The sequence below is a fragment of the Lampetra planeri genome, chromosome 9 (assembly GCF_965212315.1).
Source record: "Lampetra planeri chromosome 9, kcLamPlan1.2.h2, whole genome shotgun sequence".
In the NCBI taxonomy this organism is placed as follows: domain Eukaryota; kingdom Metazoa; phylum Chordata; class Hyperoartia; order Petromyzontiformes; family Petromyzontidae; genus Lampetra; species Lampetra planeri.
The window spans coordinates 8207496-8232661 of NC_136115.1; the positions used below are offsets into that span (position 1 = coordinate 8207496).

General features: G+C 39.6%; 1 long non-coding RNA gene across 1 annotated transcript in view; it reads right to left on the reverse strand.

Annotated features, from left to right (window-relative positions):
• LOC144720657 (uncharacterized) overlaps positions 1–19723 on the reverse strand; it is a 60800-nt gene extending 41077 nt beyond the window's left edge. The window contains exon 1 of the long non-coding RNA XR_013585787.1: positions 19584–19723. This is a non-coding gene — a long non-coding RNA (uncharacterized LOC144720657). The remainder of the gene's footprint in view (positions 1–19583) is intronic.
• Positions 19724–25166: the final 5443 nt, after the last annotated feature.

Below are 25166 nucleotides of genomic sequence, written 5' to 3' on the forward strand. Positions count from 1 at the left end.
CCCGCACCTTGTGAAAATAATTTTTTAGGTAATGTAATATCGATTTTTCATTATAAGCATGTTGCAGCTGAAGTGTTTCTCCTGTGGAGAGAATGTGATGGAGTTTTTACAGCCTTTTTTACGGGCGTCAAAAATCAAGCATTCAACACACATCGAAACACATTCGTGCTCATATATTGATATTAATAGTGCTCACAATAAGCTAACTTTGTACGGAAGTGTGTGGCATAAAAAAATAGCACAAAAATAACTGATTTTTTTGGACAATTTTGGACGCATTGTTTTAGCTTTTTATATTATTTATACAAAATATCTTCATGCTAATAAAAGTGGTGCCACCTATTGCCAAGTTACACCACCTCTGGTAGGAAAATCACGGAAGTGACAACTAAATTATGTCATTTATTGTGGCGACGTGCTTTTGGAATAATGCAAAACACATTTCATTTCCCAGATCTGGCCCAATCTTCGGATTTTCAAATAAATCCGAAAATTAGGAACACACCCCGAGTGTACAGTGTAATACTTTTTTTTGTAGTTGAAATAAAAACAAATTCATACGTCAGCATTTATTTTCATAGTGTCTATTTTCTTTTCACTGTCTATCATTTTATTTCTGTGATTCTGTTGCTATATAGCAAAAACATATCAGTTGTCATCTGGGTATATAATTTTGATGTGACCACATTCCACTAATGTATCAAGTTGGTACAATGACTATAATAACCGACCACCTTTGTAATCGGACATGACCAATTTTGGCACAGATGCACACACGATTATATCACTTTATATATATTTAAAATATTCAGAGAGCTAACATATACTGTACTATACTTAACATTCTGTAGATGCACTCGTACTAGTGCAGAAAGCCAAGGCTATCTATTGAAACATTTTCAAAGCAGCAACTGACAATTCCAAAATAGACAATGCACAAGTCGAACATGACAAGATGTGGCACAGCATGACAAAGCCAACACTGAGTCTTGGCTGGGGTTAGATTTTTTTTTAGTTTCAGCTAGGAAATGAGGCATTCCTTTTCATAAAGATAAATTCACAATAAAACCTAGTTTGGTTGAACTTTTTTTGTGCAAACCTTGGTCAATCAACTGCTGGACGAAGGCTTCTTTTATACTCACACAAGTGAAAGCAATTTTCCACATTCTGGCAGATAAATGTTTGTAGCATGGAAGTAAAATGTAAGTGTATAGACAGTTTAAAGAGCTGGCATATAGCCAGATCAAGTGAATAAACGAACTTATTTACAGGTCTGCAGTAATTGGTGACCAGGCAGATTATTCCAGTGTACTCAATAGTCACTCTTCGGTAACTTTTCATGTGCATATTAAAAAAATGGTCATCAGAAAACATTTCAAAATTAAATTTCTCATCAGGCTCCATGGTGTCAAATCTCCAATCCATTATTCACTCTATCTCTCTGGCCATTGCCCTAAACGTCGCAAATTTTCTACTTTTTTAAAAACAGCGTTATTGAATATTGTAATGACGTATTTCGGTATAATTGTAGTTGGCTGTGTCGATTCGAACCCAGGATCTCAACAGTGCCACTTCAATACTCGGAACTGAGCCACAGGGCCACCTTGACATCGTTGTAATTAATAAGCAGGGATGGGAGGTGATGTGTGGGTAATAACATCGTTTATTGGCCTAATTTATTTTAGCGATGTCCACTTATGTTACTGAAAACAACAGGGAATAGTCCACCATTAGTTTATCGTGCAACACTTCTTCCTCACTTTGTCTCTTTCCTATTAAAGAAAAAAAGACATGTTATGCGATGTTGGCCGTGGTGTATATTCACTAATGAACAAAAAACCCAACACATCTAGCAATACTGCTCAAAAGAAGAAAACAATGGATAATAGGTGGCATTTTGGGCAATAACAGTTCTTCATAGAGACATGGTTCCCCTGCTTCAGGGCAGTGTAATTGATGCACGTGTTGAGTTTTGTCATTTGTCCCGCCTTTGAAGTGTCTTTTTGTGACAAGATTTTGTTGCATTTGAAATGCTATCCAAACCACGCACCAACATGCCCAGGTGGCACTGGGAATATAAGCATGGGATCGTTCTGTCCAACAGCAGATGGGGCAGTTCTCGTTAGCTCCCTTAGACCTCAAGGAAACCACATGTGATGCCTAGAGCCTCAGAGCACCCAGTGAGATGTGGTCCCTAGAGTTAGGCTTTTTTTCTCTTTATTCAACATGTCCAACTAGTGTAGCCTTTTAACAGCTCATTGTCAATCAACTGCTATATAAAGGCCTCCACATGCCATTCGGCTCACGTGAGTTGACCATATTCAGCAAGCTGGTCAGGTGGGTGGGCTTGGTGGAGTTGGGGAGCATAGATGTCCAAGGATTGAAGCAAAGTACAACAATTGATTTTCTGCACTGCCCTCTGTTGCTTGTCAGGTAGCTCCAAATCCTTTACTAGCTATATCTGGTGGTCGCCAACCCAAGCACTACGTTCACAAAAACAAATTGTGACATTCTACAGTAGGTGATTTGGTCATAGGTATTTTCAGCTCCTAAAAAGCATAAACATACACTGTGTAGTCCAGCACATATGAAACAAATGGATATTAATCCACTATGACCTTATCCTGTAGCCTTTCCATTACCAGTTTGTATTGTGACCTTAACTAAAATGACCATGAAAATGTGTAGCCTTATTTACAAGTGACTAAGCAAACTCACTAGCTCTGTTAGCAGAAGACAGGGTTTGGATGCCATGGCGCTGGAGACGGGCCACGAGAACGTAACAGTTACGTGCGTGGTCCTTGGGTTGCCCGATGGCAACATCAAGGACGAAGCTGTAGTCGTAGGGCACTGGTCTCAAGATCAATACTGGGGTGATTTAGGATTCCAGTTTGCTGCACTTTCAGGTTGGGGAAACAGAGGCTGCAGGAATGCTGGCTCACAAGGTGGGGATCACCAGATCCAGGCAGGACGATAAAGGTTGTTGGTACATAGGGCCTCGATCACAAAGGGTCTAGACAAAATGAATACTTTTCCTTGTGGTTGTCCACATTTACTTCATTTGTCGATGGTGAACTAAGGCAAAATGACCACAATGCCATGGTGATTTTGTATGATGCGAAAGCTGAGGATGTGATGGGTTTCCCTTTTCAGTCGTATTGCTCTCTGCCCCCGTTCCATTCCCATTCTGTTGTAATGTGCACTGATGCCTACTTTATTGAGGGCGATATTGGCAGATAAAACAAAGATTGATAAGGCTGAGGTATTTTTGTAGAGGCAATGAAAATCTGTGCGTGTTGCTCCATGTATTTGTTCCCAGCCCACACTGTTTCTGTTACAGTGACTTTTCTCGCCATTTACATATTTTAACTGCTATCGATGATCAATAGTCAATTATTGTTGTCATCACCAGTCGCTGCCAATGAGACGGCTTACCAGGATCAGCGTTGGAGTATATCCAAAGGTCAGTGACAATGAGAGACACATATTGTACTAACGCGGTAGGTTATTGTATGACAAGACCTTGCAGGATGAGTGCCCATTGCAAAATAATGAAGATAATGTTGATTATACGGATGATGATGACAGATGACAATGGTGAGTGAAGATGAAGATTGATTATGTTTGAAGTCGATGGTTGCCACCTGTGCTGATTTGTCCCAGGATTTTCCCTTTCTCATGTTATCTATCCTAAGATATCTGTACGTCTTTACACAACATTAAGAGTCCTGGTTTTGTCAGTTATGCAATGCTACACCAGTAAAGACAACGCATTTACATGTAGCTCTCCTCCTTCCTCTGCAATTTTGATTATCTTTTTTCCCGTGACACCCCTCGTTTTATTGTTTGTTCCACAGAGATTGCAACCCTATTGCCAACGCTGATGATTTAGTGTTAGCTGCTGTCTCCAGTCGCCGCTGATGCTGGCGCAGCTGAGATGTACGGCGCATTGCACCGTATCTCACGATTCATTCATTCCATTATCCACCGTAATGGTAGTTTATGATTGCCGTCGCCAATCACTGTGGCCGTGATGGCTTAATGGGAAGAACATTTCAGTGCGGTCCAGAGAGGTTGACTGCTATGCACAAGACATCGTGCACTAAGAGGTACAACGTGAAAACGTATCGGAGCGCTCGCGATACAATATAACTGCAAAAACATACGCAGCAGTTAAGTGTTACGATACCACGCGGTGGAATACAGCCTAAGAAGACCTCGAGTATCGGTGTTGATGCAACAGATGCTGGATAATGCCAATAAAAATAACGGGTGAGGATTTAAGAAAATAGTTTGTTTTACATGTGGTGAGCCTGTAGCTAAATGTCTGCTAATCTAACCACCTTCCACTTCGTGTCAGACGAGACTGGACAATGGTGCGACACAAACCGAGTGGGCGAAGTTGAATGTGGTGCCAACTCTTTGCTGTTATTCCCACCAGCCAGAGCCCGTGATCCCCGTCTTTTTGGTCGTGGTGCGACTGGGTGGGAGGTGGTGGTGGTTCGGGCCAGAGGGACACCCGAAGCACTCCCCGGTCATGCCACAACCGTAGCTCACGCATAAGGCTCAACACTCACACAACTCTCACTTGCCAATTGGCACGGTTGGCTGCATACGGTGTGAACGAAGTTCAACATGCATACACACACACGTCTACGTCAGACTTTAAATTGGAGAAGTAACCAAGGAAATTAACAAATTTTGCATAAGCAGTTGAACATTTACATGAAAAATAAACATACTTCAAATTCAACGCCAGTAATGTCTCTCAAATGGACGAATCGAGTCGATTGGGGGAGAAGGTGACACACTTGCCTGCTACGTGTGAAAGCACAATTGATTGCCTCTCAGGCCTGCCCTGTAGCTTCCCTGTGAGGAGGAGCGACAAGCCCTGGTCTTGATGTTCTGCTGGCGAGAGTTGGCTGCACCAGCCTGTGGTCACTCCACCACCAGCCACTCCAGTCGTATTCCCAACGACCTCCAGCCAATATCAATGCAATACTCGAGCAGTCACACCATTAGCCCACAGTGCACTGCCAGCGGCCAATCACCTGCCACTCCTGGCGGCTATGTACGGCGCGAAAGAAGTTCTACATACATGATCTCATCACTGCTCTCTTTTCAGGGATTTACACCAGCTTGTTAGTACTCATCCTGCACAACATATGTTGCTTTATCTGCTGTCTTCAACACCCATATCTATAACGTTCCGACTCAAGGAACTCTTACCAGCTCACCGATTTCATTTTCCATTTTCTCCTCCACCGACTACATTTTATCATCTTCTTTCACACCGACTCAATCTTCTCTCCACGGGCCCCCATCTCTCTCTCTTCTCTCCGTTCTCATTGGTCCGCCCATGTCACCTGGCACTCCCGTGAAGATGTTGTCGTGACCCATCCTGGTCCCCTCCTCCATCTGGCTCCTTATGTGGGTGATGCTGATAAAAAAGGTGAGGGATGAGTCCGGAGTAAATGGATGATGTTGGACAATCCTGAAGGATCTTTACTGCTGTCTGCGGTCACCACTAATGCCACCACAGCCATGAAGTTGGTGCCTTACACTGTATATATAACATGCATCCTGTTATCCACAATTATAGTGGATAACGGTCACAGTACACAATTATTACAAATAACTATAGTGCCGGATAACGTTTCCCATGACATTAGGAATACGTATTCTTTGGTTATTTCGGTAAAGTCACGTCGATAAAAAAATAATAAAATTAAAGTGAAAAAAAAGAGGAAAAATAAAAAAAACACTAATGTAGACTGTAGCCTGGTTCTTCAGTTTGGTGAGTGTACTGGCAGTCTACAATGTAGACTGTAGCAATAGTTATTAAACTGGGTGAGTCTACTGGCAGTCTATAATGTAGACTGTAGCCTGCTTCTGTAGTTTTTTTGTTCACCAAAGTTCCTGTGCCCGATACCATTGCAATCATTGAAGATTTGGTCCCACAAGGATTGCATGCTGATGTACCAGCCCTGGTGAGACACTGCCTCACCAATACATACTTCACCTGGAATGGAACATTCGGCAAACAGACTGAAGGCACCCCAATAGGTTCTCCCTTATCTCCGGTTGTAACCTATATTTTCATGGAAAATTTTTAGACGGACCCCCGTCCTTGTGGAAAAGGTACGTGGATGACACGTTTGTCATCTGGCCACATGGCCGATCCGCTCTGAATCAATTCCTCAACCACATCAATTATATACACTCAGCCATCAAATTCACCATGGAGGTAGAAAAAGATGGCATGCTACCTTTCTTTGATGTCCTAATCAAAAAGAGACCAGATGGCTCAATGAGCCATTCTGTCTACAGGTAAGTAACCCATACTGATGCCTACGTAAAACTTGATTCCCTCCACCATCCATTCCAGAAGAATTCCCTAATCAAAACTCTACACCAAAGAGCTCACTGTATCTCCGACCATGAACACCTAATCAGTTAACTCAAACACATACACCAAGCTCTCAAGGCGAATGGATATTGTGACTACACAATCCGCAAAGTCATCACCCCAACCGTGAGAAAAAAAGTCATCTGAGGATCCAATCAAAACGATCACCTTGCCATACATAGCAGGGGTAAACAAACATATTTCCAAAATCATGAACCAGGTCCAATTTAACACAGTACATAAAATTCGTGATCTGATCCCATCTGTGAAGGACAAGATTCCTGACATGCAATATCCCGGAGTCTACAAACTAAGCTGTATCTGCGGCAGCAGTTCCATTTGGGAAACTAAGCGACATGTCTCGGACCGTGTTCGTGAGCATAAGGCAGATTTGAAACACCGTAGGACCAATACTTCTGCCGTGGCTGATCATTATTTTAATGTGGCCGGCTCACACGAAATTGATTTCTCTAAGACGATGGTACTTTGCAAGCCCACTGGCTATCAACAAATATTTGTTCATGAAGCCATCCATACATAGACACAGACACAATTTCAACTGAGAGGATGGTTATAAACTCAGCAATCATTAAAGATGTCAACAACCACTTTGGGTCATGACTTGATTTGTGTGTTCTTGTCAAGAGAGCACACGTCAAGTCGTGACTTGATTTCTTGTTATTTTTAAATCCTTTATATTAAGTTTGCATGCTTGCTTGCGTGCTTGCTTGCGTGCTTGCTTACGACCGTGCAAATCTTTAGGTCGTTTTTTAACCCACTTCCCGTGATCCAATCGAGCTGACATTTTGCACACAGACTCGTCGTGCGTGACAATTTATTTTCGTGAAATTTTTTTTCCAAAATTTTACACTTTTTAGGAAAAAATAAATTCTATTTAATTACCAATTGCTTAATGGTGGCAGGCAATCATCTGACCCATAGGAGGTAGCCATCTCAAGCCAGAGGACGAGAGGACTGTAGCCGCCACGCATATAAAGGATTTATAGTGAAAAATTGTTTTTACGGGTTAATTTTTTGAAACCTTTATAAACGGTTGCCTTTGGTGACCTTCCCCCTCTTTACTCCTGAAGACGATCGCTTGTGTTGTGATCGAACGTCGTGGTGTTTATTTTTTATTTTTGTATGTTATTTGTATTACCGAAAGAACCAAGAATAAGTCTACATTATAGACTGCCAGTATGCTCACTCAGGTTAAGAACAAGGCTACAGTCTACATTATAGACTGGCAGTACACTCACCAAACTTAATAACCAGGCTACATTCTACATTATAGACTGACAGTACACTCACTCCGATTAAGAACTAGGCTACAGTCTACATTAGTGATTTTATGTGGGTTTTTTTTATTCACTTTATTTTTCTTATTATTTTTATTTTTCTATCTACGCGACTTTACCGAAAGAACCAAAGAATATGAATTCCTGCAGTCACGAAAGTTTTAAGTCAAAATTAGGAATACAATTTCCTTCAAAGATCTATTACTTACACATTAATTGTAACACGTGGCAAATTATCTTTAGCTTACATATTTCGCTCTTCTATAATTAGAAAGAGAAAAAAACCATTCCGAACACATGTTTGAACATAGTTTAACATTGAGAGTCATAAACACAATGACAGTAATGGTCTGAACAGACTATGGCATAAATAAGGGGTGGTGTAGAGGTCACATTTTAATATAATACTAAATAACATTACCTCTGGAACAGTGGTAATTTGAGTGCCAACCATCATTTGCAAATGTAGGCTGCAGTATTACTGCTAATTCAGGATGAAAAAGATGGTTGTCATTAGCATCCTTATTTATGAATTTAATTGTTAAATAACAAATGATTGCCCCGAATTAGAGCATGAATGCCACCACACCAGTTTTATTGGTTTCTATTGAAATGTAGGATGCTCATAACTGCGTAGGAGTTGTAGTCCTTGTCCGTTTAATACAGGAAACAAAGTACACAATGCAACCAACTTGTCAGTGTTTGTTTGAGTGGAATCTTTAAAGGTTGCAACATATTTCCTAAGTTATACATTATTTAATCCCTTATCTGTGACTACAATTTGTATACATACCATACCTATGGCTTCGGGAATCGTTCATGCAATAGAGGTAAATGTAATACATTTATATTATTTATTCATGATATATATCGATACATATTTGAAAAGTGAAAGACCTCGTGTGAGTTTCTGGTCAGATAAAAAACCAATAATCTGACATAGGGTGCTTTCACGTATATATTCAATGAATCTGCTCATAATATTTAACTAATAGGGGCACAATTTGTCATTGAACTCTGCCCATTCATGCCATGTGGGGTCACCAGAGCGCACGCTCTATACTACCGGATGAACATTGAATGGGTTGTTGAATGATACTAACCCCCACCACGACAATATGGCAATTAGACCACCGTCGCAGCACCACTCTGGAGGTGCTCTCTCACTCGGGAAACTCTCCTGGAGGCCTTTCCACCAGCAGTGTCAGGAGCAGGCGATTGCAGGGTCTGCACCTGTACCTTATTTATTTATTAACACCACCAATAGAGACGAGTGTTGTGTCACTGTTCGTTTTTTTTTAATCGTGGTGATGCTTGTATTTGTATTCATCAGCTGTGTATGGTCTGGAGGTTTAATGTTTTGGAGAGCCCCCATGCATTGCTTGCTTTGTAGAGAGTGTAAAACTCATTAGACTATAAAGCGGAGGCAATAATTGAACTAAACAACACAAAAACAACATTTATATTTGCTTTGTAAATGCAAGTATTGTAATTGGATTTTCACACGGTGTTATTGTTCAGAATCCAGGGACAAGGTAATTGCAGGTTTATATCCCCGGTGACTTCATTGTAATTTAAGCGAGGGGGTTTGGTTGTTTGTAAATTGTCACTGAGATGGGGATAATTGTCTGTGTACCATGGATTGATCATAAGATTTACTCAAACAATTGCTCTGGGTCGTGATAAGAGTGCACTGGCCTGTTGCAACTTAAGTGAAGATTTCTCTTTATTTACAGACTGATTTAGATGTAAGCTAAGGAAAGGTTTTCGCTCAAGGAGTGTTATGCAACCAGTGAGTCACTGGGTTTTCGCAAACTACACCTCTGGGGCTGAAATTAAATGTGCAAGCTATCAAAAAAGCCTATAAATAGTAATCTTATTTGAATTAATTTTTGTTACAAATACAATATGAACATTTACCATCAGAAACATCATATAGGATTACAAGTAATTATTTCGGCAGTGTATCATTCCTGTATTGCACTCATACTAAACGCCTCTTGACTTCAATACCAACATGTCCATCTTTACACAAACATTTTGTGGGATTCCACATCGGAGCATAAGATCCCAGTTATATACATTCTAACAAAACCAAATGATTTCATTGGATGTTTGGACATGTTTATAGTGGGTCTACCTTTATCTAGCTCATAGCTTCATAAAAAAAAACCACTGTGTTCACAAGGGGACGTCACTTTCTTTTGAGCGATATAACGTGTTTATTGCACTTGGATAATTACATCGGAACGTGTTATTTTTTTCGGTTTGTGATTGACTCTTCAATGCATGCAATTGAAGAGGATTGGTAGCAATTTGGTATTCTATCAAATGTACCCGCATCGTCGAAAGCATTGTCAAAACCGGTCTCTGCTATGCATTGTTGTTATACTTCACTAGTTTCCACCACCAAACAGATGCTATTTCATACCCACTGACAATAGTAAAAATAGGGCGGTTGAGAATGTGGTTAATAGGTCACTTGAAAATATGTCAGAAGTAGTTTTGTGACATCTCTCTCTGCCGGTTGTTCCCTAACACCAGGTGGTGGACTGCTGTGGCGAGAGTTTAGAATGGATTCTTTGTCCCTCTTAGCAAGCACCATACGGAATATTTGGAGGATAAATATATATTTTAAAAGTGTTTTTATTTGAACATTGGTTGCTCGGAAATATAATGTGGGAGGCCCTTTACACATTTATTCCTGTAATTGCCGCCGGTGCTATTTCCCTGCAGTGACTGAAAACCCTTTGCTAACGTTAAATGTCACCGTTTTTTTTACTGGAGTATAATCATCTGACAATTTAAGCTATACTCTTCAGTTGTGAAATATGGATCTAAATTCGCTACAGCATTGTATTTTACGGTCTGTTTAAACTGCGCGCCATAAAGCAACCCACACGCTCAATGTGTGAAACTGAAAAACAGCACTCACCACAATGGGATAGATGCTGTGAAGCATTTTGACTGCCTCTTTAAAGCCCGAGACCTCCTCTGAATCCATTTTCTTTCACAAAGTACGTTCAATAAATACTTTATTTGCAGTTCAGCCACCATGTAGGGAACATTTAGGCCTTCAGTAAAAAAAAATAGACGTATATACTTTTTGTGGATGCTTATGGGTTTACCACGAGTGATGGTTCATGGCCAGAGTAAAGACTTTCAGATTTTCTGCTTTTACATATTTGAAAACTATATTTTAGTGTTATCTGACCATCACATATCCGAACTAACCAATTAACTGCCCACACCCAGTGCAGTATTTATACATGATGTGGATTTAGTTTTCTATAGATGCACACATAGCCAACCTTTTCACATATCTCGCCTATATTTCAGTCCCCAGTAAGTGAGATGTGCAACATTATTGCTGTATCATGCTATAAAATGCATTTCTCGCAAACAAGGTGAGATGACTTTGTGGGATGGTCATTAACAATGCATTGTACTCCACATACATTTTCTTTAACAACATCAATTGAACCGTAGATAGGCAGTGTCTGGGCTTTAAAATGTTAGGGGGCACCTGCTGAGTCGAAAGTGTTAAGCTCTGGTTTTATTTTTAATCCAATTACTGCATGCATTTAGTTATGCTCAGTGCAAGAATCCCCATTACTATATCCACTCGTGCCCATATTTTCATCCCCTGCATTCCCGAGAACTCCACCAGTCTGACCCTGGGATCATCATCATGGCCACTGTGGATCCCATTACCTTGTGCAATGGCTTAGCTCGACCAGGTTTTATTTCAATATTTGCACACGTGAACCATTTTGCTTTCATTATTGTTGCAGAACATTTTTCTCGATTTCACTTTTAGTTTGCTCTCCATTTATCTCCACTGAGGAGTAAAGGAATAATACAAAAAATGTGAGTTAAATTTGAAAAATTTGAATCGATGTAAGCGTTCTTGACTTTGATTCATATTTCCAAAATGTTTATATGCTTTTTAAATCCCTCGGAATCAAATTTGTCGTGTTTCATTGGTTGCTGTCAAATTCATTTGAACGTGGCATTGCTGGCAGGGCGTTTTCTAAAACTGGCATGCTCACAAATAGCGCACTGCAGGGAGATTCTTTCTCAATGCATGGCTGACGATTAGAATTGACGGAAAAGCTGGTACCACTTTAATTAGCCACTGAAGTGAAGAGAGTTTCACCTGACTGCTTCCAATTACATTTTCAGATTAAATAGTCCTCTGCTATGAAAAATGCAATAAGAATTGTTGTTTGGGCAAAGTAAACGCTTTACAACAAGAGGCACAAAAGTCGTTGTTTTCTGCTTGCGTGATTCACTAAAAAGGTAAATGAAATTTCAATCACCAGGATATGTAAATGTTTTTGCATTTTTTGAAAGTTAGCAATAAAATTCAGAAAAATTCGCTCTTTTCTTTTATTATTTTGTTTAAGAGGAATACGTTATTAGAAAAATAACAATTGTATTAAAACAATTGTTTACGTGGTGTGCTTTACTGGAAGCAGATGACATTTCTTCAGGGTATTGTAATTCATAATTGAAAAACCCCCCACGTCATCTCTTAATTAAAAAAGTGAAGGTGCAGCCCTCGAATCGCTTAGTCGTATAAATGCTGGCAGGAGAGTCTCCACTTGAGTTCCGTGTAGAGGCTATGGTGGCCCACCTTTCCATGCTGGCCAGATGTATTGCACGAGGAACGAGCGCCCACAACTCTACCCGACCGTATTTGAGCTGCCGGTTGACCAAGTCTCGTGTATCCATTCATAATGCCTTTGCTCATACTCTTTGGTTCTTTCGTTAAAGTCACGTATGTACAAAATAAATTAAATCACGACGTTTCAGGCACAACACAAGTGCTGTGGTTGTTTCCACCTGATGACGGGCACTTGTGTTGCGCCCAAAGCGTCGTGATTTAATTTATTTTGTACCTACGTGACTTTACCGAAAGAACCAAAGAGTATGGATTCCTGCAGTCACGAAAACTTCAAATCTAGACAGAATGTCTTTGTTTCAAATGCTTGCCAGGAGATCGAACTGGCAACCTCTGGATTTCAAGTCCACAGCAGAATCCCAGAGTGCTGTTATATATTCAATAATACGATGATATATGTTGTAAGCTTTCTGGCTTCAGAGAACATTGACGATACTGTCATTATTCATCAAATATGAGTGGATATAATACAGCTTGCAGTGGTATTCTTGCATGGCCACTGGGGGTGATGTTCCTTCTATTGATGGGATAAAGCCAAAAAGGTCTGGATGAAATTGTAGTTTTCATATTGTAAATATTATATTGGTAAATATTTTGTTAATTGTTGTTTAGTAGTAATTAAATGCGGTAGGTGTTAATTAAATGTAAACGCAATTTAAACAGATAAATTATTTGATGTAAAATTATTTAAGTATGCTAGACATCCCCCAGAATCGTAAAGGCTTTCCCCTCAATTAGTCCGAATTCGAGACGGTTTTCTATGGGGAAAAAAAGGTCTCAACACCATACCAAGGCTTTTCTGGGCCAGGATTTTGTATTTAATATGAAACATATGCATTTAGAATTTTCTTAAAATGGAAACAGATAAAGTAATGCGTTTTTTCATAATGGACTGTGCTTTGTTTTCAGATCACTAGACATCACTCGTTATGCGAGTGCCCTGACTGATCGCAGCAGTTGTTTTATGAAGGGAGCCTGGCTCGATCAAGACTGATCTGAGGTTTGCTGTTCAGACATTTACATAAATTATATTGAAAACGTTCATTGGCTATGGACCCATTTGGTTCAGAGGGCTGATTGCACTTCGTTGTTGATATTCATTGCACTGAATGGTTTCTGAACGCGCAGGGCATCACAAGCTGGTAACGCATGTATTCATACAGTCTGTACTAATGTCGTGAATATTGCATATTGCTTGTTACATACGTGTGTTTGAATGGTAAAAACAACGTTTTAGGATATGTACAGCTGTTCACCATTTGTGGCGGCAGAAAAAAAATAGGCTGAGGTGTTGAATCAAACATTTAATATCAACATTATGCACCGCCTCTTCTACGCTCTGACAATTTTAATGTTCCGATGTATCAAACGAAAGTATCCACATTGTAAATCCGAGCCAGTGACAAATACTTAACTTCGCGAGAAACAGCTCCACATCATGACACTGCAGAAGCTTTACCAATAACTGATCAATTTCTCTATTTTACCAGCTTCCCCTGAGTATTCTTTCCTGCCGCACAAGCAATTTCCACTCAGCTCTTACACCACCCACTGTCTGTGCCGAAAACAATCGAATGATGAGCAAACTGTCAATACAATTTTTTTTATTGTTTTGTACGAAGACCTGTGTTAGGTGTCGAGATTGTCCAACTCTCTGCACTTGAGTTCACTTTCAGGCTGAGGGACAACATTCATTTTGGACCTGTCTGCCGCTGGAGTTTAAACCCATGATCTCAGATTTGCCGGCTCGGTTCCTTGACATGGGGAATTGGCCCCCTCGAGCCACTCGGCTTTCCTTTTCACCGTCATTTCAACTTTGAAAAGCAACAAATCCCCACGGCGATGGCTGCAGAAAATTTTGGCATGGGGATCAACCCAAGTAGCAGAGGCCGGTGGAGTGATAAATAATGCAATGAACATATTCAGAAATAAGCAGGTGAAAGCAGTTAGTTAAACATGGGCCTGGCAAAGAGAGGCCAGAGATAGCGCCCCCCCCCCTGTTTAGTGACAGCAAGGCTCACATTGCCAGTTAGACCATTAATTGCATGGTTGATTGTTAGAAATATGTAGCACCTCCTTTGCATAGATTGGTATGTTAGTTACAAAGCAAACCATTGGGTGAAATGTTTAATCTCGTTTTATATGTATGCAAAGACAAAGGTATCTCAATTGGGAAAACAAAATAATAATTTCATTACCATATTAATTGTAATGCTGAGGGCAACATCCAGTAACAGCTCCTAGACGTTGAAGATAACAAGATTCATATGAATTGGCAATTCTGGTAATTGCCATTGCAAACATGCTTTTAATTTAAAAGAAAAAATGGAAAAACGATTAAATTGAACTTTGGAGGCTTGGAAATGTTTTTTTAATATTAAGAATGTGATGTTTTTGCATGGTGGCTGAGTATTCTATATCTCTTGTATCATTACCAATATAATCATTTTTCTATATCTATAGTATTTATATTTTAAATACATGCATATCATAATTGAGTTTGAATTTCCAACGTAAAAAAGAAAATTGCAATGCAAAAAATATCAAAGAAACTGTAGAACAAACAAACATGGCACGTCAATAAAACCTGTCAGCGTAAGGAACATATGTTGATATTTGGACTGTCGATGTGTTTGTAGTTTAATGCCATGTCCTGAACCCAACAACCTTTTGAAAAAAAATGTCATCCTGATAAAAGTGTAAGAGTCTGTTATTATTCGTGCCATATGGCCATAGATTTATTTGCATGTACGCTTCCCCATTACGTCATGGCACAAATACAAAGGTAAACCTGAGAATGTGATGCTTGCGTGTTCGTTGGAATAGTTTGTGTGTATGTGCGCGTTTGTGTACATTTTCTCCATCAATGGACTGCATTTTTTAATTTTCTACTCCACTTGGTTTGAATTAATTTGTGTTGCTTATTGTAAAACATTTCATTTCGAAATAAATCTTGTCTGGGCATCGTGTACACAATTATCCCATGTTAAGAAATGCATGCTAAATAAAATAGGACTTAATAAATGATAATCACTCACAATAACGGTATCCGTTTGGTTTCGAAACGCTTCACGCACACTCTATCGATATAACGTATTTAATAATTTGATTTCAAATCTTATCCATATGGTGACCTTGTGGTGTCCTTTTCATGTTTCCGTGCCTCGTGATGAACTGATATGGAACGCGGTTTTGCAAGGTCAGGAATCTGCTGTAGAATTGGATTTTTGCTAGCATGCATCCGTCACCAATTACCCCAAACCCTGCATACATAAGCACTCCCTGTGATGCGACAAACTTGGACGAATGTCGATAAATTTGATGCTACAGCACAACCGTTAACATGGAATGTGGTCAAACGATATGAGGAACACATTTATTATTTTCACGAACGCAAACACAAATCACAACACAGTAATTTCCTGCAGATTCCCATAAATTTCCGTGCATTCCTATATTAAATTCTTGTTTATGTCTATGGTATATGTATGCAATTTGCCACTTCCACATCAACAATAAGGAGGTCGGAATTTTTTTTAAAGGAAATGTTGGATAGCGTAAAATAGAAGAGTAACTTTTGAATTTCGTAGAAATATATGAGTGCTCTGTGGGTCAAAACTGAAATGGTCCTCTTTATTCAGTGAGCGTAGATAAATGAGTGAATTGGCGTGGAGCAGGCATCAATTAATTGATAAAAACATGTATTCCCGTGCTCACGATGAATGCATCGAATGATACTTTGTGTAAATGATGTGCCAATGATATGTTGATATCACAATTAGACCAAAGAAGCAGGTCAAACTGTGCAAATGAAACGGCGAAAAAATCAAGAGAAACAATGCAAGAGATACACTAAGTGGTGATAACTTTGATATACAACACAACTTATTATTTTATTCACGGTCCTGTCTTATAAATATCGTTGTCCTGTGAATAGAGATGTTTAGAATGACGTAAATACTATATGTAATTATTGACAGATTTAATATATGAAATACTATATTTACAATGTCGTCTGTTCGAAAACTGACCGTGTTGTTATTCCATCTGTTCGTGGTTCCACTATATGGTATATCATTTATAAGCTGAATAAATGTTGCTAATGTTTTTAGCTTGTCACCAATTATATAACGTTTTCGTAAGATAAATGTCTTCCTTTTCTCACACAGTTGTTTAAATATGACTGACCTTGCAGCCCATACCATGTATTGCCATTTACTTTTATGAATCCTCCTGTTAGCCGACTCGCATGTCCTTGGATAATACTTTGTCATTGCGATGTTTGACTTTACATATTAAGCCAAATCACATTTGTGATCTGGCTTAATATTGGCTTTTCTCTGCTTCCACCAAAGGTCTGCACCGAAGAGACAACTGTGATCATAAAAATGATTGAAACGCAAAATGTAATGTGAAGGACAGAAGATGCAAATTGACACCACTTATACATAAAGGGGGAACATTAAGTGTGTGTTCATTCACCGGCGGAGTTAAAGATCGCAACACCGTTAATGGGAGCACGGCCCTCTGTGTGTCAATGTCATTTTCATATTAATCACTCTGGTCCACTCACGATAAGTCACATACCCTGTTATTACTTTGCATAGTGGAATATAAATGAGTGATGCATTGTGTGTACTCGGTGCTACCAAGTGCTCATGGACATAATTGGAGGCTGGGAATTAAATTATAAATACAATCCACTGAGAAGTGCAAAATATTTATGCATGGAGTTTTGCGGAGACTGTGATTCTGACACTATGGACTTGATTTATGTAGAGTTCGTTTCCACACGTTTGTGGAATTCCAGTGTAAAGCCGTCATTGTGAAAAATTGGTCCCATCTAATTAGCACAATTTGCGGTTTGAAATGATGGGTGGAGCCTTATTCCACCACAATTTCTCACAGCCAATCAGTAGCTGGGCTAGTTTAGCTGAGAATCGTGGACGCTTTCTTGGTGATACTACCTCTTCTGCAGCATCTGTTTTACCAGCAGCAGAAGCAACATCAACTCTAGCCACAACGGAAACAGCAAGATCATTGTCATTATATTCATGGTCATTGACATAACCTGCGGTAGCGTAATTTATCATCGTCATTAGAGCCACTATCATTATAATTCACAGCAGTAACTGTATCCTAATCATCATCATCTTATGTCATCCCGCACCTCCGATTAACACTGTTGGATACATATGGTGCAAAAGACGTTCAAAAAGACAAAAAATCCTATAATTTTTCTGTAAAAATTTGCGACAATATATTGTGGAATGGAGATACCAAACAAACAACGTGATTTAGTGCAGCATTTTCCGACCCATGTCCCGCTCAGCACTCCCCATACAAGTCTAGGCTCCGATTCATGATTAAACCAATTCGTAATATTTTCAGAAATGTCTGCAATTGTTGGCTCGCCCTAAACCCTGCCCACCTTCTTCTTGGTTCTTTCGGTAAAGTCACGTAGAAGGGATATAATAAAATAATGAAAATAAAACAATTATAAAATATATATCAAACATATTTTTATTATTTTATTATTTCCCTTCTACGTGACTTTACCGAAAGAACCAAGAAGATGAATCCCTGCAGTCACGAACGCTTTAAATCGAAACCTGCCCACCTTGTAGAGTAGCCGAATGGTTCTGGATTTGTATGGAAGTGGCAGTACATGAATTGCAAAGTGTGAAATGTTCGTGATTTTATGAAAAAAAACGTGTCTTATTCCACCGATAAGTCGTGGAATAACAGCCAAAATAACTACATGATTCAGGCCGCATGCGTCTCAAGTTTTAAAGCCATTCATTGACTACATTCCATGTCATTAACATTTCGACATGAATTGCAGCCAAGGTATCAGAATAGGTAAAATTATATTGCATGAATTTTAATGCCTTCCTAAAATGACTTATGCGATGGTCACCAAACTTCTGGCCTTACAAATTCCAGGAAAAATAAGTCTGTGCCACCAATCCTGAAATTAGTACCCGTAGACCTGAGATATTGGTTGTAATTCGATATTTATGTAGCAAAAAATAATCTCATTATTGCAACACTGTTGATTCCAGGTATATTATATGAAACTATGAAATCAGTGGGAGAATACACGGATGGAGAGGCATTATGGGTGCAAATAAATAGTGACACGGCAGAGGAACAGAAGTCCCCGAGTGCATTTTTTTACGAGGAAAATGAAAACACCTCCACACTCTTTCAGACAGATGAGGCATTTGCTGGCTCAGCATACATACATACCTACATTTTATTATTACAGTATTATTATTGTTTGATACAGACCTTCCCAAGTAATGTTTTCCAGTGGTATTTTGTTAAAATGATGGAACTCGTACTGTTTTGATGTTACGCTCATATACCACTATGCATTGTATGTTAATCCTGGGCTGCTTGGGTATTCAATGTTATTGGCTGAATGCATAATGGAACACACATCCAGCAGGAGGTTCCTTTTGCACAGCATATGGTCTCTCTTTTGAAAATAACTGCAGCCTAAAACTTGGTTTCCAGTGCTGGTACATTGTTTGAAATTCTCAACAGGAACCTGATAACACAAGTATCTTTCTTCCCAATATATCTTTCATGTTTATAAACATATACAGTATTATATTTTTTATTATAAGGGGGAAGGTACATTTCTGTTGCAGTGAAAACATTCGAGTACAACTTGTAATGAGCAACAAAACTGTCCAAAAGTGTTCCTGCAGACATCACTGAAAGCACACGCAGTGCTTACATGTCACAGTGTTTACGTGTGAATGTTGGGCTCAGTCTGTTTTCATTTTAATATTCATGTTTTTAGACTTGCTTGGTGTCGCTGTTTGGTGTTGTTGTTAATGCTGGATGGTGTGAAGTCTGCTATATATGTTTGGGTAAATGCTCGTGACATGAATAAAAGAGTTCACAATGCAGGCATATCTTCTAGTTTTGTATGCTTTATGAATTCTAGTTCTCGCAGATTGCACCAGTTATACATATATAGCACTTTTCATCAGTTATATGCTATTTAAAAAATTTGAGGCAGTGACATTCTAGTACATTAGTTGTTTCATAATTGACACACCACATTTTAGAGACGTTCACTTCATTTTGCGTGCCTATTAATTCCACGTAGCTTAATAGTGTAATAAACCCCGTTTAGACGACGTTGCGACTTGAGAGTAGTTTATTCGTTTACCTTCACAGCTTTCCACCACATTCGTTCACTCGGTACCCTTGCTCCTTCACGCTGCTGGCTGACAGCGTGAGGGGGAGAGAGACTGCCGCGGCCCGCCACGTGGCTGGCTCCGGACCACGGCACCAGCGTGGCTTCCCCCTTCGTTCCTTGCACACTTACCACGTGCTGTTTTTCTCCGCCCCATTTAATCCCTGGCCCACGTGATAGCACGCAGCCAATCCTCAGCCACACCCCTGGAACTTTCCCGAAGATACTGTACGGCTCCAGGGCCACGCCCTTGGCTCGACTCCCCATTGGTTGCGGGCTGAGGCCGGCAGAGCCTATCATTATCATCCAGGTGTAACTTCACATTACATCAGGATAAAACATTGTTACCTATGAAAAAACCCAAAATATTATTTTACTGGCTGCCCATGGTTTTACTCTGACGAATACACGATTGAAAATGGCACCATCATCAATTCTTCCTGGCACTCGCTCCCCCTGCTTAAGGACTGTCCCTCTCACAATGACAGTCAATCCCTTTTTAAATCCTTTATATTAAGTTCGCTTGCTTGCTTGCTTGCGTGCTTGCTTGCTTGCTTGCGTGCTTGCTTGCTTGCGTGCTTGCTTGCTTGCGTGCTTGCTTGCTTGCTTACGACCGTGCAAATATTTCGGTCGTTTTTTAACCCACTTCCCGTGATCCAATCGAGCTGACATTTTCCACACAGACTCGTTGTGCGAGACAATTAATGTTCGTGAAAAAAAATTCCCAAAATTTTACACTTTTTAGGCAAAAACAAATATTTTACATATATTCAAATAGAACTCATTCATGGCTTTGGCTGAACGTCACAGTGTAAGAGCCCAGAGCGTAACCCCTCCACAGGTCTTGGTGGAGTAGCGCAGTTGGTAGCGCCCTTGCTTCCCATGCCAAAAGTCGCGTGATCGATCCCCGCGTCCTCCACAGGCGAATATATTTTTAAATCCTTTATATTAAGTTCGCTTGCTTGCTTAGGACCGTGCAAATCTTTCGCTCGTTTTTTAACACTGTTTAGGGAAAACAAATTAAATATTTAATTACCAATTGCTTAATGGTGGCAGACAATCATCTGACCCATATGTGGCAGCCATCTCAAGCCAGAGGACGAGAGGACTCTAGCCGCCACGAATATAAAGGATTTATAGTGAAAAACTTTGTTTTTACGGGTTTACTTGTTTACACTGCACAACCGAACAATGCCGGGCTAAGCTGAACCAGCCGGGTGCAGTTCATGAGACGCCAGATTTTTTTCCACAGTGGAGGCTGAGTCATGCTACTGACATAACATGCAATGAATGACTTGATATGTATATACATGTTGAACTTATTTCACATCGTACATAGCCAACCCTACCAATCGATGTAGATGACAAGGTATTGAAGATTCCTTCCTCACAGATGCCTTCCTCACAGTGTACTGACTGATGTCTATGGCAGTGAAGAAAATGATTAAACTCACCCCAAACGCTGCAAGGCCCTGAGCCCGATTCAGATGTTTTGTGAGGCTAGCAATTCATGGTGTGGTTTTGGTGCTGCTTGGCAAATAGCCAGTGGAATTATCCTATAACGACGAGGTCACTGCTCTGGCACGGCTCGAATGTGCCAGTCAAAAGAAGGGGTGTTAGAGACACGTTACAAACAACTTAGCCCAATATCTAAATGGAGATCAATTGGAGACCATTAAAAATGTATATTGTATTATGAAAAAAAAATCCGAAAAACACAACGCACACATCCGAAAGGAAACACAAGTCACGATAAGGGACCTACTAGAAGCACTTGGGTTCACTGCACTACCACTGTAGGGGTAATGATCGGGAGCAGAATATTTGCAGGGGAATGGTAAAAGAGGGAAGAAAGAGAGGGGGTGGGCGGGTAGAGGCGATAGGAGACCACATTTTGACAGGCAGGTCGATGCCAGGCAAACAAAGGGGGGGGGGGGGACGACGACGAAGGTGTAGTCCTGTTAAAGTCTTCTCACTGGTTTCCTCAAAATATGTCTGCACTCTCTGACATTCGCATCGGGGCCACCTCAAATTCTGTCCTGGTTGCAAGGTGGGTATCAGAATTCAAAATGGCTGCCATAATCCCTGAAACTGTGTTTCTGTAGCCTGTATGTCTTGTGAAATGTAGATTTCTTTGTTTTTATCTGATGTAACAATATAACATTAACATTAAAAAGTGCAATTGAAACTTATACTCTCATGCTTTGCTTTCGATAACTAGTTCAAAAGGGAAAACTTCAGAAATGTTACTGGCAAGTTTTTGTTGACGAAAACTCGCATCTATTTCAGTACATCTCCTCTCTGCCCTTTATTTACTGGATAAGGTCAAACGTGCGTAGTTCTTGAGATGTAATGGCTTTAATCTCCACTGTGATGGCAGTGGATATGCATAACACATGTTAAAAAATTATCCTATTATATCTAAAGTGACAATAAATGCAAACACCATTGTAGCTTCTCTCAAAACTGTCCCCTGATCACCCACTCAATGTCCCCTCTTGCTCGTCCAGCTAAAAAAGAGTCTTTGCCCTTTTCAATGCTCTGCACACCCCCCTGGAACATTGATCATATTATAGTGTCATATGTATTATGCGGCATGAAGCTGGCAGCTTGGCGATAGTTGTTTTACTTCATTCAATCACCTTCTGCCAGCCTCTGCCAGGCATATAACGTGCTTAATGAGGCATTACGTCTACATCTATTTAATGTTAAAACAGGTTATGGAAACCTGCATGATGAGAGCATTCTTTGCAGAAATAGTTTTGGAAATGTGCTCAATTGGCCAATGTATTACATTGGTTACCCCATGAGTGGTAATGGCTTCAAATGGCCTTGCTTGTGATGTTCGTACAAAATATTTACAAAAGTTTAATGGTCATGACCCAGAGGACCGGTGAGCTCCAATGCTAACAGCTCACCATTGCTTTTATTAGAAAGGGACTCATAGTGTGTGACATTGGGGCCATGGTGTCTTCAGAGAATGAGCACTCTGAGAGTATTTCGGAATTAATCATAGTGGAGGGTGCCATCATTCTTGACTATTAGGTGTCACTTGAGATGTAAAATGGTTGTCTCAAGTGCCATGGCTGTCGTGTGAGGACAAACTGTGTCCCGAGCACGAAGTTAAAAAAGCCAAAAATTATTACAAAATAAATGGGTCAACGATTTCACTGCTTCACCTTCACAAAGCGAAAAGATGTAGTTTAAACGAATGAGACTGTACATTTTTCAGCTCAATATCTATTCCGTAGTTTTAAAAACGTCCATAGGCATGTTTGCTCAATTTTAATTTGCTAAAACTTGATTACTTTAACATTTAAATGTTTTAATAATTACACGAACTTTTGCAACCAAATATATATACAGGTTAATGTAGATAACAAATGTACTCAATATGGATGTTTATTCCAAAACATTAATGGAATTTTACGAATGCCATTCAGTGTAGCACTTTTAAAATGTTTAATCAATCTTTGCCTCAGAAGGTGGTTTTAATCTTGGGTGTATTAAATGGTGTGACCTGCTTTTGTTATGATTTCAAGGTTATGAACTGTATTATACGTAGAAGCTTGCGACCATTTAACTGTGTGCCTATGGTTTTTGTTTAAAATGTGTTTTCTATAAAAGTATTTCATGATTGTTTAAGTCCTGATTTTGCACAGACAAGACGGAACAATTTGCAAGCTTTAAACAAATCCACGCGTGCATTCGGAGTAGTATTTTTCAGTATTGTGTTAGGCAGTATATGCGCAATATACTTTAATTGAAAAAAAGGTAGCACCAGGTTTTTTTCAACTTTTCTGAAAGAATTATGTAAATATGTTGAACACATCGTAAGGATTTATATTCCAAGAAATTGACTGTCTTACCGATGATCCAAGAACTAAAAATTATCTATACATGAAAAACAGGCTGTGATTAGTCGTTCATTACAACAATGACATTTTATATGTGCGATATAGAATGACTTTGTAATTGCACCTGCATCGTAATGTAAACGCTTAAATCCGCTATTTGTGAAGGCTGATACTGCAACCAATTTCTGTACCTATTTACCTGGATGCACATTTACTCGGCAATCTTAATGTGATGCGTATCCCAGTGCATCAGTGAACTATAGCATATTCAGTCTATATACAATTATGAAGTTGCATTTTCGATTTGAATGATTGCTCTTGCTATTCAACAGCACACAATTGGATAGCCTGTATCCCATATAATGTTTTGAGCATTTCGTCTAGATTTCAATTAAAAGGCACATCTCATCTCAGTGACATTTCACCTACTTTTCAATAAAATATAAAATCATATACATGTAAATGCACTACATGCTGACACCACATTGCTCGTAGAGGGAGACTGGATGAACATAATCAAACCTAATTGAATCTGTTTGACCTCATATATATATTCTGAAGACCAGTATGCAAGCCAGTCAAATTTGTAAATCTTTTCTTCTTAATGATAATAATAAAAACTGATTTTAATTGCAATTAGCGCTCACCCAGTGTATTGTGCTGCTATCCAGATGTGTTCAATTTCTGGCCTCACGTAGCCATGACCTCCACTCATTGTATTTTCTCAGCCAGACACGAGTACTGAGTGGGATTTGTCAACATCAGCACTCAGAGAGAAACAATAATCAGCCTGATTTGTTGGCCCTGCCACCCCTTCCTGTGCGACGTTGGCTTCCACAGATTCACCTCGAACAGAAATTCCTCAGAGAGTTCATGTCGACTTTAAATTAGAGACGTTTACCTTTGTGTGCATACCGTACTTTGTGAATGTTTGATAATGTCGTTTAATTAATTGTGGCCTGTGAGAAAATAACATTGTTGATATGAAATGACTTTAACGAATTACATTGTGTGTAGGCCACTAGGAGGTGCTGCTTATCAAGGCTGAGATGCGACGTGCTTCCCACCTGCCATCTTTTTGTAAGCGTTGTCGCTGCATTGGCAAGCGTTGGCATCAGCAGATCATTATCTCGGACTGCGCCCTTCACATTGCAAACTGCATCTTATCCTTGGGAAGTCATTGCTATTTCCTGCTTAAAATGACACGTGGAAATATAGGAGGAAAGGCATTTAACCCTTCGTTTTCCAAACGTATACATTGTTCTTTTTTACTGTTACCATCACCAAACAGGCATTTGGATAATTGCATGCAATTAACGAATATACTTAAAATGTAAAGAAACGTGCATCTGGCAACTCTCATCTGAGTAAAATAGCAACCATATTTTCAAAACAGCTTAAGAAAAATCTCTTTACAAATGTGCAAGAGCATATAAAAAAATGCTGCTTTCAGGCAAACTGTATGATATTGGGTTAAAGGTAAACGTGTTAGAGGAGGCAGATCAATTACAGAGGATGGGATATAATGTTACATTGTATGCCATTTGAAGTCTTGCTATTTGTGTTTTACTGACCTTGTTACTCCTCTGGCTTATGATTGTCTTTTAAATCTAGACTACTTATTTTTTTTCTTTAGAAAATTGAGCTGGAAATGTGGCCGACTGATGCAACCTTTGTGAATATTGAAACAGTCCTACAA